The 13,118-nt window shown below is 37.3% G+C and overlaps 1 long non-coding RNA gene across 1 annotated transcript; it reads left to right on the forward strand.

Annotated features, from left to right (window-relative positions):
- Positions 1-6,894: 6,894 nt before the first annotated feature.
- On the forward strand, positions 6,895-11,388 carry LOC130099774 (uncharacterized). The gene is made up of 3 exons (XR_008808456.1): positions 6,895-6,934; positions 10,615-10,966; positions 11,305-11,388. It is a non-coding gene; the product is annotated as an uncharacterized LOC130099774 (long non-coding RNA).
- Positions 11,389-13,118: the final 1,730 nt, after the last annotated feature.

Genomic DNA, 13,118 nt, shown 5'->3' on the forward strand with positions numbered 1-13,118 from the left:
TTTGACTAGTTTTTTTTGCTTCAAATTTTTGCTTCAAATTGATCTGAAAATCATTCTGCCTATTCACATAAAACAATAGATTGTTTTAAATTGTGAAAAACATTTTTTTTGTTTGCAAAGGCAATATGCGGATGGGCGGAACGGCCCAACCCCCTCATGAATAATTAGGCAGTTCTCACCTGAGCAGACTGCATACTAATGAGCCTTTCATTCAGGGGTGTCACACAAGAAAGAATGCAAGGACAATATATATATAAATAAATAAATATTTATATATACACACACACACACACACACACACATACATATATATATATATATATATATATATATATATATATATATATATATACAAACAATCAAAATATAAATGAAAGCCAAAAGCACATTTTTAGTCACACCTTTTAGCCATCCACCGCGGTAAAAATAAACCAGTCGCATTTCATAGTCGTACGCGAAATGACCGCCAGGTGGCGCAAAGAGACATTTAGCAAAACGTAAGTGGGGCTAATGTCTATTAACAGTAGCCTGAGGATGAAATACTACAAGTTATGGTAATTTCCAAATAAGCCTACAACAAATTGTTGCTATAATCTATATAAGATATAATCTTTTAAAACTGTAAAAGGCTAAAGTATAGGCCTACACTCACAGGCTAAAGACAAAACGTTTTCTCGCTCATGTGAGAAACAAACGTTTGGGTATTTCTCAGTGAGAAAAATCATAGCCGAGCGGTAGAACTTACGGTTCATCATCAAGATGACACGGATTCAAATCCCACACAAACATGGTCTGCTGTAAATTTTATATTTATTTAGATTTGTCTAGCTCTAAAACTCTGTTACACCATACAGTTTTTTTGCTTATATTTATAAAATACAATTATCATGCATTTCCATTTTACACTAAGAAACAAAATAGTATCCAACAGAACGACTTTGCATCTGTATAATAATAGGCTACCAATCGTAATTTAAAAAGCAGTTCTGTAAAAAAATAAATTATATATAGCCTATATATATAGGCTATATATATTTTTTTATTTGATTCCAGGCTCTCACGCCACACCCCCGATTTCTCACGCTGAAGTGTCAACCCGGTCGGTCAAATTCCTGAAAGATATAGTTTATCTAAAGATCTACCTGTTGAGCCACTCGTGATCGACTAGTTATACCGCAAATTAGTTAAAATATCCCGTAATCTATCTAGAGCGAGCCTGCATGCGAGACAGATATTGTGCTCCAAACCGTGCGCGCGCATGGCAGAGAGGTCTGTTCCCTACAACCTAGAGTTTTTAAAAACATGGTTTTAAGTAAAGTGTGATTTGCCAGGGGGGACTGGGATTTCCTTCTGGTCTAAGCATCCCTGCTTCTGCTGAATTATTTTAATCCCCACACCCCTCCCTCCACAGCTAATCAATGCTATAGGCTACTTCACCAATATCAAATATATAAAATAGAGATATGCAACAGGCACGTTTAAACAACAAACAATAAAATCAAAACCAGCGTTTCAGTTGTTCATTAGTTCCAGTGGGCCTAATGCATGCACGGCTTTTCAAAATTTCACAAAGCGTGTTGAGATTATTTTGAATGAAATATTGAAGTTTATAATTAAGTGTTTTGGCACACCACGCCGAGTGGCCCAATGCATTTTTCTAAAGTCGGGTTTTATTCTGGCATGGTGAGTTAGTGTTCGACAAACGCGGCGGCGCGTTCATTTAGATTAATTTATTTTTCTCATTATTACAGCTAAAATAACTTAATAGGCGACTCCGTAATTTTTTGGTCATACAGATAAGAGTAGAGTAGCTTACATCGTTCAAAACTGTAAACTTGTATTCATATTAGGCTAACGACAAAAACAGTATGTGTCTCTGTCTCCGGGAACTGCGCATCACAAAAATGAACCGAGAGCCACTTCAGCTCAGTCACGATAAGAAATCGGCTAGGTCTAAAGCCTTTAAAGGTTGTATCAGTGATTTCAGGCCTAAAAATAAATGTCTAATCTTTCCTAACGATCCGCTAGCTGCCCGCCCCATAAGCATGCCGTCCAAAAACCGCGTCTCTGTAGGCAGCCTAGGCTCTGAGATCTGCACACAAAAACAAATGTGTACAACCACCACTCAAAACCAAAATAAAGTGTTCCAACCAATCACTGACAGGGGCGGGTGTTGTGAGGTTTTGCGCTCGTGCACGGCTGGACGCGAAATCGGAGCAACACCCACCCCTGTCAGTGATTGGTTGGAACACTGTTTATTTTGGATTTGAGTGGTGGTTGTACACATTTGTTTTTGTGTGCAGATCTCAGAGCCTAGGCTGCCTACAGAGACGCGGTTTTTGGACGGCATGCTTATGGGGCGAGCAGCTAGCGGATCGTTAGGAAAGATTAGACATTTATTTTTGAGCCAGAAATCACTGATACAACCTTTAAATGTCTAAATATTCAGGCTAATAAATGTTATCGGATTGTGTAGGCTAATCCATATGAAAACGAGAGGTAGGCCTACAGAGGATCTACTCAAACATGCCTAATGTAAGCGCTTCCCAATGAGAAAATGACAAGACAAGGGTGAAAATCTCGCTCTAATTAAATGTAGGCTAAATCGCCCTGAATTAAAATGTAAAAACAGATCAAATAATGTATTTGTCGAAATGTTGCGATATTGTTTCATTTAAGTTCATAATTATTATATAAATGTTATTTAATTTAGCAGCATTACCACGAAGCACCGTGTTTCGATATTTATTTGAATAATACAAAATAAAATAAAAACTTAATTCACAAATTGCATGCCTGGTTGTAAGGATCCAAAGATCCCTGTAGACTTTAATATTGAGTTGAACATTTTGTTCATGACAACAAATTAACAAGCGTTTTTTTTCAGATTATATTTAGTTTTGCTTGGAAAAAGCTGTCCCAAACCAGTTTTATTTCATCAATTATTGAAATAATGAAATATTTAGTAATAAACTTGACAGAAATATCACTAGGCTACATGTGACTTAAATAATTTAATTCCTTCATTATCAACACTGTCTAGAATAGCGATTTAAGTGTGAGTTGCGACTTCTCTTTGTGTTAAGTCAGCCTCAGACTCAGATAGCCTGTGGGGGGGTTGGAGGGACAGTTGCTGGACAAAGGTGTTAATGTTCCTCTTTCATATGGAGAGTGTTCGGATAGCCAGCCTGATGAGCAGGCAAAATTATTGTAAGGATAAATCTGTGTCCAAATAGTTGACAAATAGTATCTTATTAAATTATAAATATTGTAGTTTATTTATTGTAGCCTATTTAAAGTTTTTTTCACACAAAATTTCAATTGAAGTTATTGTAAGGTGAATTCAACAAGGCATGCTGTGTCTTTGAAGCAACAATTAAAGGCTAAATTATTTTTTCGTGATTTGTATGGCTGACACGCAGCGACATATACAGTATTATCAGCTGTATGATGTGCTTTTACCCTGAAATGTTTAATTTCGAGAGAGAGACCCGGCGAGCGCAGCGAGGGAGACTAAATAAACTTGTTAAAAAGAGATCCAGCGCGAGAGAGACAACGAAAAACGCATGTTTTTAATTTAATTGTTTCTTTGGACAATTTTCGTTTTGTACTGTTTTAATTGTTTAATTTAGCTGTAATTTCTTTGGCAATACAAATTTAAAATGTCGCAAGAATAAGATTAGCCTAGTGTTTCTTATTTTGCATCGCAAAAGAAATAAACTCTAAACCCGATGCAACCCTGTTTTAAATTTTAAAAAACTGTCCCGACACTTTATTTAAACCTTGAAATGTTCGAACTTGGTTTCAAACTTAAGTAATTTTAGTGTTCTTTTACATTACACAATAATTTAGCAGACTAAAGACGAGCTTCTTCATTTTCATTTTCTGACGCAATCGGCTGACAATCTTCCTTCATCAGTTTGTCGTTTGTGCAGCGGCTGCGGTTCTACGGGAATGTAGCAAATTTATGTTGTAAATATTTTACCACCTTGATGCTTAAATAGTAACTGTTTAATAACTGTTTACTTATTTAAAGTCAAGAGTTTTGTTTAATTATCATTATAATTAAACAAAACTCTTGACTTTAAATAAGTAAACAGTTATAAACAGTTACTATTTAAGCATCAAGGTGGTAAAATATAAACGCTGTAGGACAACATCGGTTAACAACATGTAGGCATATGCTAGGCCTACATTGAGATTCGATCTCGGGTCGATTGAAGCTCCTCGAAGCTCGTGTTGTTGCGTTGATCACTGAGCTATACCGTCTGTACGCTGTTAAAGTTGTAAAGCCTCATTAATGTAGCCTAAATGTTTTTATTGCAATGTTTTATGTTGAAATGTTTTCATTATTTATTCAATTACATTTCAGTAGCCTAATTTCAGTATTGTGATTATGAATTATTTTAGCTACGTTTCACTTGTTGAATTCTTCTGCTACCAGCTTTCAATCGCTCTGAATCAGCGCGGTGTGGCAGCAGATTACGCATTAGGGAGAATAAACCGGAATAAACGAACACTTTTATGATTGTAGCGCCTCTTAGCGGTAAAAGGCAGCAAATCCACCACACATTTTACCGCCGCGGTGGAACGGCTGATGTGGGCATTGTCATGGCTTGCCTCACATTTGCGTTTGAATAGCGCGGGTCCTCTGTGGGCGTGTCAGATTAACGCGTAATGAAGTGTAATGAGCTGGGGGAAAAAATACTGACAGCACTCTCTTTTCATACAGATTGCATAAACTGAGAATATTTGTTGTTTATATAAATTACTTCATTTAAAAGAAGAGAATTCAAGCTTCATAAAGAAAAATCATTCGTGCCTGTGTGACAAGTAATCGCGGAGTTACAGTTAATCTTAGGACGCGTTTCAGAATGGACTTCACTGACAGAGAGAACGCAGAACTCGCATCATGTTTGTTTTTCTTTATTTGGTGAAAAGCACAACACTTTGTTTTTATTGTGAGTATCCACAAAAAAAATAGAAACTTAACAGGATCTAATGATGTATAACACTTAAATGTAAGATCAAAATAAACCGAGTATTTTGAGTCTCTTTTGCACTGATAAGAAAAAAAGCGAGCAGATCACGCCGGCGTGATTGCCGACCCCAGAGGGTTAAAGAGCCGTTTGTGAGCCAAAAGAGCCGGCTCTTTTCAGTGAGCTGAGTCAAAAGAGCCGAATGTCCATCACTACTATGCGTGCTTTAGAACACCCGCCCAACTCTACCTCTGATTGGCTTACAATGACATTTTACTCTACCTCAGCCAATCGTCAGCATTTATGCGCTTGTCTCGTGCTCTGCCCACTAACCAAGGAAGAACAGTAAAAAAAGTATTTGCCTCTCGCTCGGAGATCTAGTTGGTCTGATGAAAAAAAACAGCTTCATCAGTTATAGTAACGCGCCGCATTTTTTGGCAGTAACGGTAACGGCGTTATTAAGATGAGAAGAGTAATCAATTAGATTACTCGTTACTGGAAAAAGTAATGCCGTTAGTAACGGCGTTATTTATTCCCATCACTGGTGAAATGTGCTCGCTGTAATGTGTTTGTCCCACACAGTGGTTCTCTACACTAACTTTCACCACTTTTGAGTACATCACTCAGATGCATGGTCCTCTCATGTCCTTAGCCTTTGTTCTGCAAGATCTTTTAATGTAATGAGTTTGCCAGCTTAAAGTTACACCAGGGAACTTTTGCTCTCGGGGTGGGGTCCCCCTACAGTTGGGAAACAGTAATGTCCTCTAGACCTCTACTACTGTCGTAAACTCTGTGATCCTACATGCACGTGCAATTGTTGACAACCACGATAGCCCTGAACACTGTAGAAGGTCACATGCAGGGGTTCTGCTTGCGTCGCGTGTGAAATGTCTTCATTCCAGGTACAGTGGCATATATTTCAGCATGTCATATGAATATAATTTCATGGGTTTTATTTTTTTCCTAACGACAAATGATCACTTTTACAAGCCAGCGTCATTATAGTAGCCTAGTCTATTGGTTACCGTTTTACTGAATCTATATGATACTTCAATGCAATGTTTGAGTGGTAGATTATAACCATATATCGTCAATTATAATATCAAGCTACCATAAATGAATCTGCAAATTTTACAAATCGATTTGCATTATAACTTGAGGCAAGACAAATAAACAAATACCACAGACATGTTAGGTATCCTAAAATATGATTTTGTACATCTTATATATTTACTTGCAAGAATGTAGCCCCTACCAAACTTGTACACGCCGTTTAGACATAGGCTTTCATTTGATTTTTTTTTCACCTAAAAAACAGAAGGTTCATCATAATACACGACTACACTACACCAACATTATGCTGTAGAAAGTTTACACTTCAACCATAACACTTCTCTTGTTTTTGCAGGAATCTGTTGTTGAGGACTCTAACTCTGTATAGTATGCAAGCAATATACTTACTAGTCCAAAAGCATGACAGCCAAGTCCGCATCGGTCGGGCACCCCTCCTCCTCCTTCAGCTCACGCCAGCGAGAAAACGATAGGTTCTGCCTTTAACGCGATCACTTTATCTTTTTCTCCTTTTCCTTTGCTCCGATAAAACCTATGCTTTCTTGTTTTTCTGTGCTGCTTCGGCCATGACTATAACATTTGGCTCGCACGTCCGATTTTAAGGAAGTGGGGGTGGTGGTGGAAGTGACATGCCGTAAAGCAGTCGAATTTTGTAGTTCTCTTTGTTCGCCGGTTACTACCCGAAACCCGAAGTTTAAAAGTATGATTAAAAACGCTACAGACCCCGTCAGACTATGGAAGACGTGTCATTCAACCTATTGTAAGTCGATGTACCATCACAAGAGACTTGGAAATATATTATGAAGGTTGAAAAGTTACCTAGTGCTGCTTTAAAGCATTGATTATGTAGCACAAGTGATTTAGCTACATAGTAGTGACCAGAGGTGGGAGTAAGTCACTAAATGCAAGTCTCAAGTCAAGTCCAAGTCTTAACATTGCAAGTCAAAGTCAAGTCATTCTGTTGTAAGGGTCAAGTCAAGTCAAGTCGCAACTTAGTCATCAAGTCATACCAAGTCGCACACAGGCTAGTTTTACACATTTTTTAACTGGGACTTTTATTACTTATTTAGACACAGAGGGCTGATGGGTTACAAAAATAAATAAATTAACTTGTGTGTAATAAATAAATTAGCATTAAGAAGCACTTTAAATGCTCTAAAATAAAAATAAATTAAATGAAAACAAGTAAACAAGAATTAATACAACTTTTCCCATCTTGTAAAAAAAAAAACTAAAAAGATATTGCATTCTAAATTAGTACTGTATGCCAACGTTTGTTCTTACTCTAAACATCCAGGTGATTTGATCCCATAACACAAAATATTATATGGAAATTTTAAGAAAACAAATCTAATAATTTAAATGCTTTAAACCCGACTATTTTTTAATACGTGGGTCGTTATAACTGACGTTCTCAACTAGGCTACTTTCTTTATTACTTTCTCCTGCCCGCAACATTTATGTTTTGTCCCGCTCCCGCCCGCAAAAATACTTTTTTTCTGTTGCCTACCTCCAAATACTTTTAAGCAGTGTTGGGGAAGCTACTTTGAAACTGTAGTTTGACAAGCTACAAGCTACTCGTTAGTTAAAGTAGTTAAACTACAGTCAAGCTACCCTTTTGGAAAAGTAGTTAGCTACACTACAAGTTACGATCAAAAAGTAGCTAGCTACATTAAAACTACTTTTGCTTTTTTTGAACAACATATATTATAAATAACTGAATAAGTGTCTGAGGAATGTTTTAAGTAAAATATTTAGTGTTTAAAACAACAATGCAATACAATTATGATTTTTATTGTTTTATTACACACAACACTGTTTGTCAAAAGTGCAAAATTGCAACAAATACAACATTGCAAGAACAAAATATACATCCAACGTAAATTGCATGTATAGACTTTTTCTCAAAAATACCGATTGTGACTGTGAGATGGTTGCATTTTGGCAAGAAAATACATTGAACAAGCGCTCACATGTGGCACTGACAATGCACGTTAAACTCGCTCACATGCAGTGATGGAGCTCTCAGAATTTACTGTGAAAGAAGAACCTGAATCACAAGCTGCTTGTGAGCACAGTTCGGTTCGCTCTGGATCCAGTCACAACAAATCTATACAGCAATTTAATTAGATCAAAGCCTTTGTCGTGCGATAAACAAACTAAGATTACATTTTTTGTTCAACTGAAACACGATGGCGCAAACTTTAGTTTAGTGGTCTTTTATGTTCATTACCAAACGCGGACAGATCATGGCGGTTCATTGTAATTAAATCAGAAATAGAAATTTGATGTAACATAGAGAGCAATAAAGCAGGATAATTAATACATTTTAAAATGGCCATTAATCACCTGTATGTGCGTCCTTAAATTTGTGCTTGAGGTAGGGTTGCCACCTGTCCCGGTTTTACCGGGATTGTCCTTCTTTTTAATAACCTGTCCCGGGAAATTTACGCACTCTCCCGGGACACTGAATGTCCCGGTTTTCGAAAGGCTACGTGAATATGTATGTTCAAACTGTGTAGCGCGCGCAACGGCAGAGAGCGAGAGACCTTGCGTGTGTGTGCTAGTGTGAGTCGAGTCTGCCTCAAGAAGCGCATAAGAAGCGCATGTAATCTGAGTGTGGAGCGCGCTTGCTGCACGAGGCGCGGGCGCGAGCACTTCCGTTTTTCTATCAACAGTGGAAACAACTTAAAATAGGCCTACTACTCTATCATTTCTGGTCATAGAAAATAAACATCATTCGCAACAATACATCATTCGCAACTACTTTTATTTGTGTAAACTCACAATAACAAGAAAACGTTGTGCTTTTGTAAAATAAAATAAAACAATCAGTCGCGCTCTTTTATGGTCTCCGTGAACTGGATCGCGTCTCAAAATAAACAAGCCCATAGGCTAAAGCTTGAAATGTCCACTTTTAAACGAACAAATTCGAATCAAAAGAAAATACAGTCTGATTATGTAATCCATATGAATTTCTTCTCTAAAGGCGCATCTGCTTTACAGCGGAGATGGAGATATGTTGCAGCCGATTTAGAAAATACTAGTTTATTAATAAACAATTAAAATGCCTCGTTACTTTTTCAGAAACATTTATAATAGCCTATAAATCATCTATAGCCTTAGAAATATAGTGTTTGGCCTTAGAAAACCATTTTATCCATATAATTTGTGAATATTTTAAATGCTTATTAAAGGGGCAAAAAAAAATCATGAACAAAAATCTGAAAATACGCGAATATAGGATATATTTTTGCGCAGCATTTGGTGTATAGGCGGGCCTACAGTTAAAATTTAAATTTTGGTGTTCAACCGTTCATTTTTGGTCTTCAAACACCCCCCCCCCCCCCCCCCCCCCCAGTTGGGCGGGTAATATGTCCCGGTTTTTTATCAGACATAGGTGGCAACCCTAGCTTGAGGTCTTCTGTACGTCAGTGAACCGTTAGCCGCAAGATGCGTGAATAAACAACAGGTGGCGGTAATGGCAAAACAAATTAGTTTGTAATCTAACAAGAAGAAGAATATCCTTGCATCGCGCTGATTCGCGCAGGCTCAACAAAACACAATGTAGCTTTTGCTAGCGCTACACCGCTACTTGCTGCAAAAAGTAGTTAGCTACTGGAAAAGCTACACTGTTTAAAAAGCAACTGAGCTACTGCCAAGCTACTGAAAAATGTAGTTAAGTTAGTAGCGTCGCTACTTGTAGTTAACTACTCCCCAACACTGCTTTTAAGTTAGCCTATGTGTCGCCACCATACACATGAGCATAAATGCTCCTGATAAATAATTTGTTATTAAAGCATTAACACACAAACCACTGTTATAACATAAAAGCAAGCAGCTCCTGCGTCCATGGCATGACTGCGCGCCCTAATTCCTAAAAAGCTGACATCAGTTCATCGCGATCTCACACATCTCTGTTATTATCAATGAACCTTTTATAATATATACGTTACATTTTGTTTGTTATAATTCGAGGATTTGCCAGCATACAGAATTCAGCACTGAACAAAAAGTCAGTTTTGAGCGGTGAGGGGAGTCTATCGTAAATGCTTCTGATTGGCCATTGCATTCCTAGAAATCAACACATATGTCTGTGATTGGCTACATCGCTTATCGCTGCAAACATGTTAGAAATAGAAACATCTGGCCTGTAAATCGTTTCTATTTTGTTTTAGTTGTTCTTATTGCTTTTCTGCAACAGATGAATAAAAATGTATTAGTTTTTATGTTTTATTCATAGATATTTCTAGTTTGCGGGAGTCCCACAAATCGTTTTATTCTCCCTCAACCCGCACACAGAGTGAGTGCATTACCGCCCGCGCTCCCTCTTATGACGAATAAAAAATACACAATAATAAAAATAAAAAAATTCCACAAGTCATTTCAAGTAAATAGGCACAAGTCCGAGTCAAGTCTAAAGTCACAAGGAGCAAGTCTGAAGTGAAGTCGAGTCTTTTCAGAGATCTAGTCAAGTAAGTCTCAAGTCCAGAAAATTGCGACTCGAGTCTGACTCGAGTCAAGTCATATGACTCGAGTCTCCCACCTCTGGTAGTGACAAGAGATACAATACATAACACACAATAGTGCTAATTTATGTTGATTTTATTAAAATTCATAATTTATCTGATTACAAAACAAGAAGAAAAAATATTTCTGGAAAGAAAGAAACGAAAAGAAATTTTGTATGTGTTTTAATTTATTTTTGAGTTTTTCATCTGGTTACATCATGCATGTGAAAATAGGGTACTGCCCCTTTAAGCCTGCTCTTTCTAGAACGTGCTCTCGGGCCGTGGGAGAATCGAATCCTCCATTTTGAGAAGAGCGTTAGAGCAGAACTCCTGTGGGTAATGCGTCAGAACATTGTTATTTTGAAAGCAAAAATTTGATAAAAGACATCACTAAACAAGGATTTGGTGAGTGTTAATGTTTTTTTTTGTATGTTTATGGTTGAAGTGAGATAAATGCTGGTTTAATAACGATCGGTAAATGAGTTACATGGAATTGTGTGACGAAGTTCTAGAAATGCATGTGTTTTAACTGAAGTCTTGAGTTTATGGTAAAGTGTATATGGTGGTTTAATATGAGTTTTATCTAAAAACTTCCTTTATGTGGTTGTCATTTGTAATTTTATTTTGGTTGTTGCTGTAACGTGGTGATAATGCAGCTTACTGCTGTTTTAAAATTATTTCCCTCTGAAATAAGAAGATAGAAGTATGAAGTAATTTTGTTATAATTTTGACCTAAAATACAGGTCAGTTTTTTTTTTCCTGTGGAAACAATGTCTGGATATTTCCTTTGATGGCGAGCCCCCCATGGATCTGGACACTGGATGATCTGATTGCCCATAGGAAAAATGTGTTGCTCATCTGTTGTTCAATCTCATCTCTTGAGATCAATTTGAGCTTCTCATATTCATATCATCCTGTGATCATTTGTTTCTGAGTTACTTCTCCTAAGGGTCCCTTAGGAGCAAGACATAAGCTAAAAAGAGACAAGACACCAGTAAGACAAAGGAGGTTAAATTGAGAAAACCATTTGAGCAATACTTGAGAAGTGGGATAAACAACGGAGATCTCATAATTGTATACCCCTGATCTCAATTATGTCTTGGTTATTTGAAGGAGAATTAAAGAGAATAACATGAGATGAATCTGAGACTTTTATGAGACAAATCAGAGAATTATGAGCCTTAAAAGAGATCTTATTATTTCTCTTTAATGTCTTACTGAAGCTATATATGAGAATATCTGAGGTATATTTGAGAAATACAAGAACAAATTGAGAAAGCAATTTAAAGGGATACTCCACTTTTTTTGGAAATAGGCTCATTTTACAACTCCCCCAGAGTTAAACTGTTGAGTTTTACCGTTTTCGAATCCATTCAGCCGATCTCCGGGTCTGACGGTACCACTTTTAGCATAGCTTAGCATAGATCATTGAAGTGGACAAGACCATTAGCATCTCTCTCAAAAAAATGACCAAAGAGTATAATAAGAATCTATCTTATTATGTTTCTGATTTCTCAGTTTTCTCAAGAGTTAGTAAAAGAGTAAAGTTAAAGTTAAAAAAAATATTTTATTAGGCCAGGGATTCCCAAAGTGTGGTACGCGCACCCCCAGGGGTACGCAAGCTGCCACCAGGGGGTGCGCGAGAGGAAAAATGTAACAGGGTATCCGCGGGGTCGTGAAAATTATTAAAAGGTGATAAATCAATTTTGGGAAAATTAAGACCCTTAAAAAGTATTAAAGTCTTATCACGGCTTTATAAAGTCTTAAATTTTGAAAGTATTTTTTCTAGGGATGCACCGAATATTCGGCCGCCGAAAATAGCCCAAACGTGAATTTTCGGTTTTCGTCCGAAAGACTTTGATCACCGAAACAATACGGCCGAAATGTTGTTATGACGCAAACAGAAACCGCGACCTGCACGTGCTTGTCTGAAGCCACATGTCTGCGTTGTGGACGTATTTCAGTATATCTGAACCCGCGAGGAGCCGGAAGCCTTGTTTATACTTTCGCCCGCCTCCGCAGCGCGAGTCTCCACAGACAGCGCGCGCACCTCTCCAAACGGTCGAGGCGTTTATACTTGACGCGCTCGCCGTTGTACTATTCTTTGAAACGACAGGGGACGACTCAAGTAACTGTCCTCTAACCATCAGGAATCGGTGAGAAGGAGAAAGATAAACACGTGACAATGTTTATTTTTTAGTACCACCACCAATACAAAAATAATTGTGTAAAACCCAGTAAACCCTGAGATTATTACTTGTGACATTACAACAAAATATGTATAGGAATATGTACTAAATTAACGCTCTCTTAAATATTTTCTAATTTCACTAAACATATTTCATTAAGTTTCGTGTACATTTGTATTAAACATGGACCTTTGTTCATTAAAATGGCTTTTTATGCTAGTGTATGCTCATTTTTAAAATGTAATCAACTAATTTAGACGTGCAAACTGGGTGCTGGTGTGATGAGAAGATCGTGCTCGGCTTTGTTTTTATGAGAGAACATTTCATTTTAAAACCTTTCTGCAGGCCAGCAGATTATTATTTAATGT

Source organism: Rhinichthys klamathensis, unplaced genomic scaffold (genome assembly GCF_029890125.1).
Source record: "Rhinichthys klamathensis goyatoka isolate OS25496 unplaced genomic scaffold, OSU_Roscu_1.1 h1tg000236l_1, whole genome shotgun sequence".
In the NCBI taxonomy this organism is placed as follows: Eukaryota; Metazoa; Chordata; class Actinopteri; order Cypriniformes; family Leuciscidae; genus Rhinichthys; species Rhinichthys klamathensis.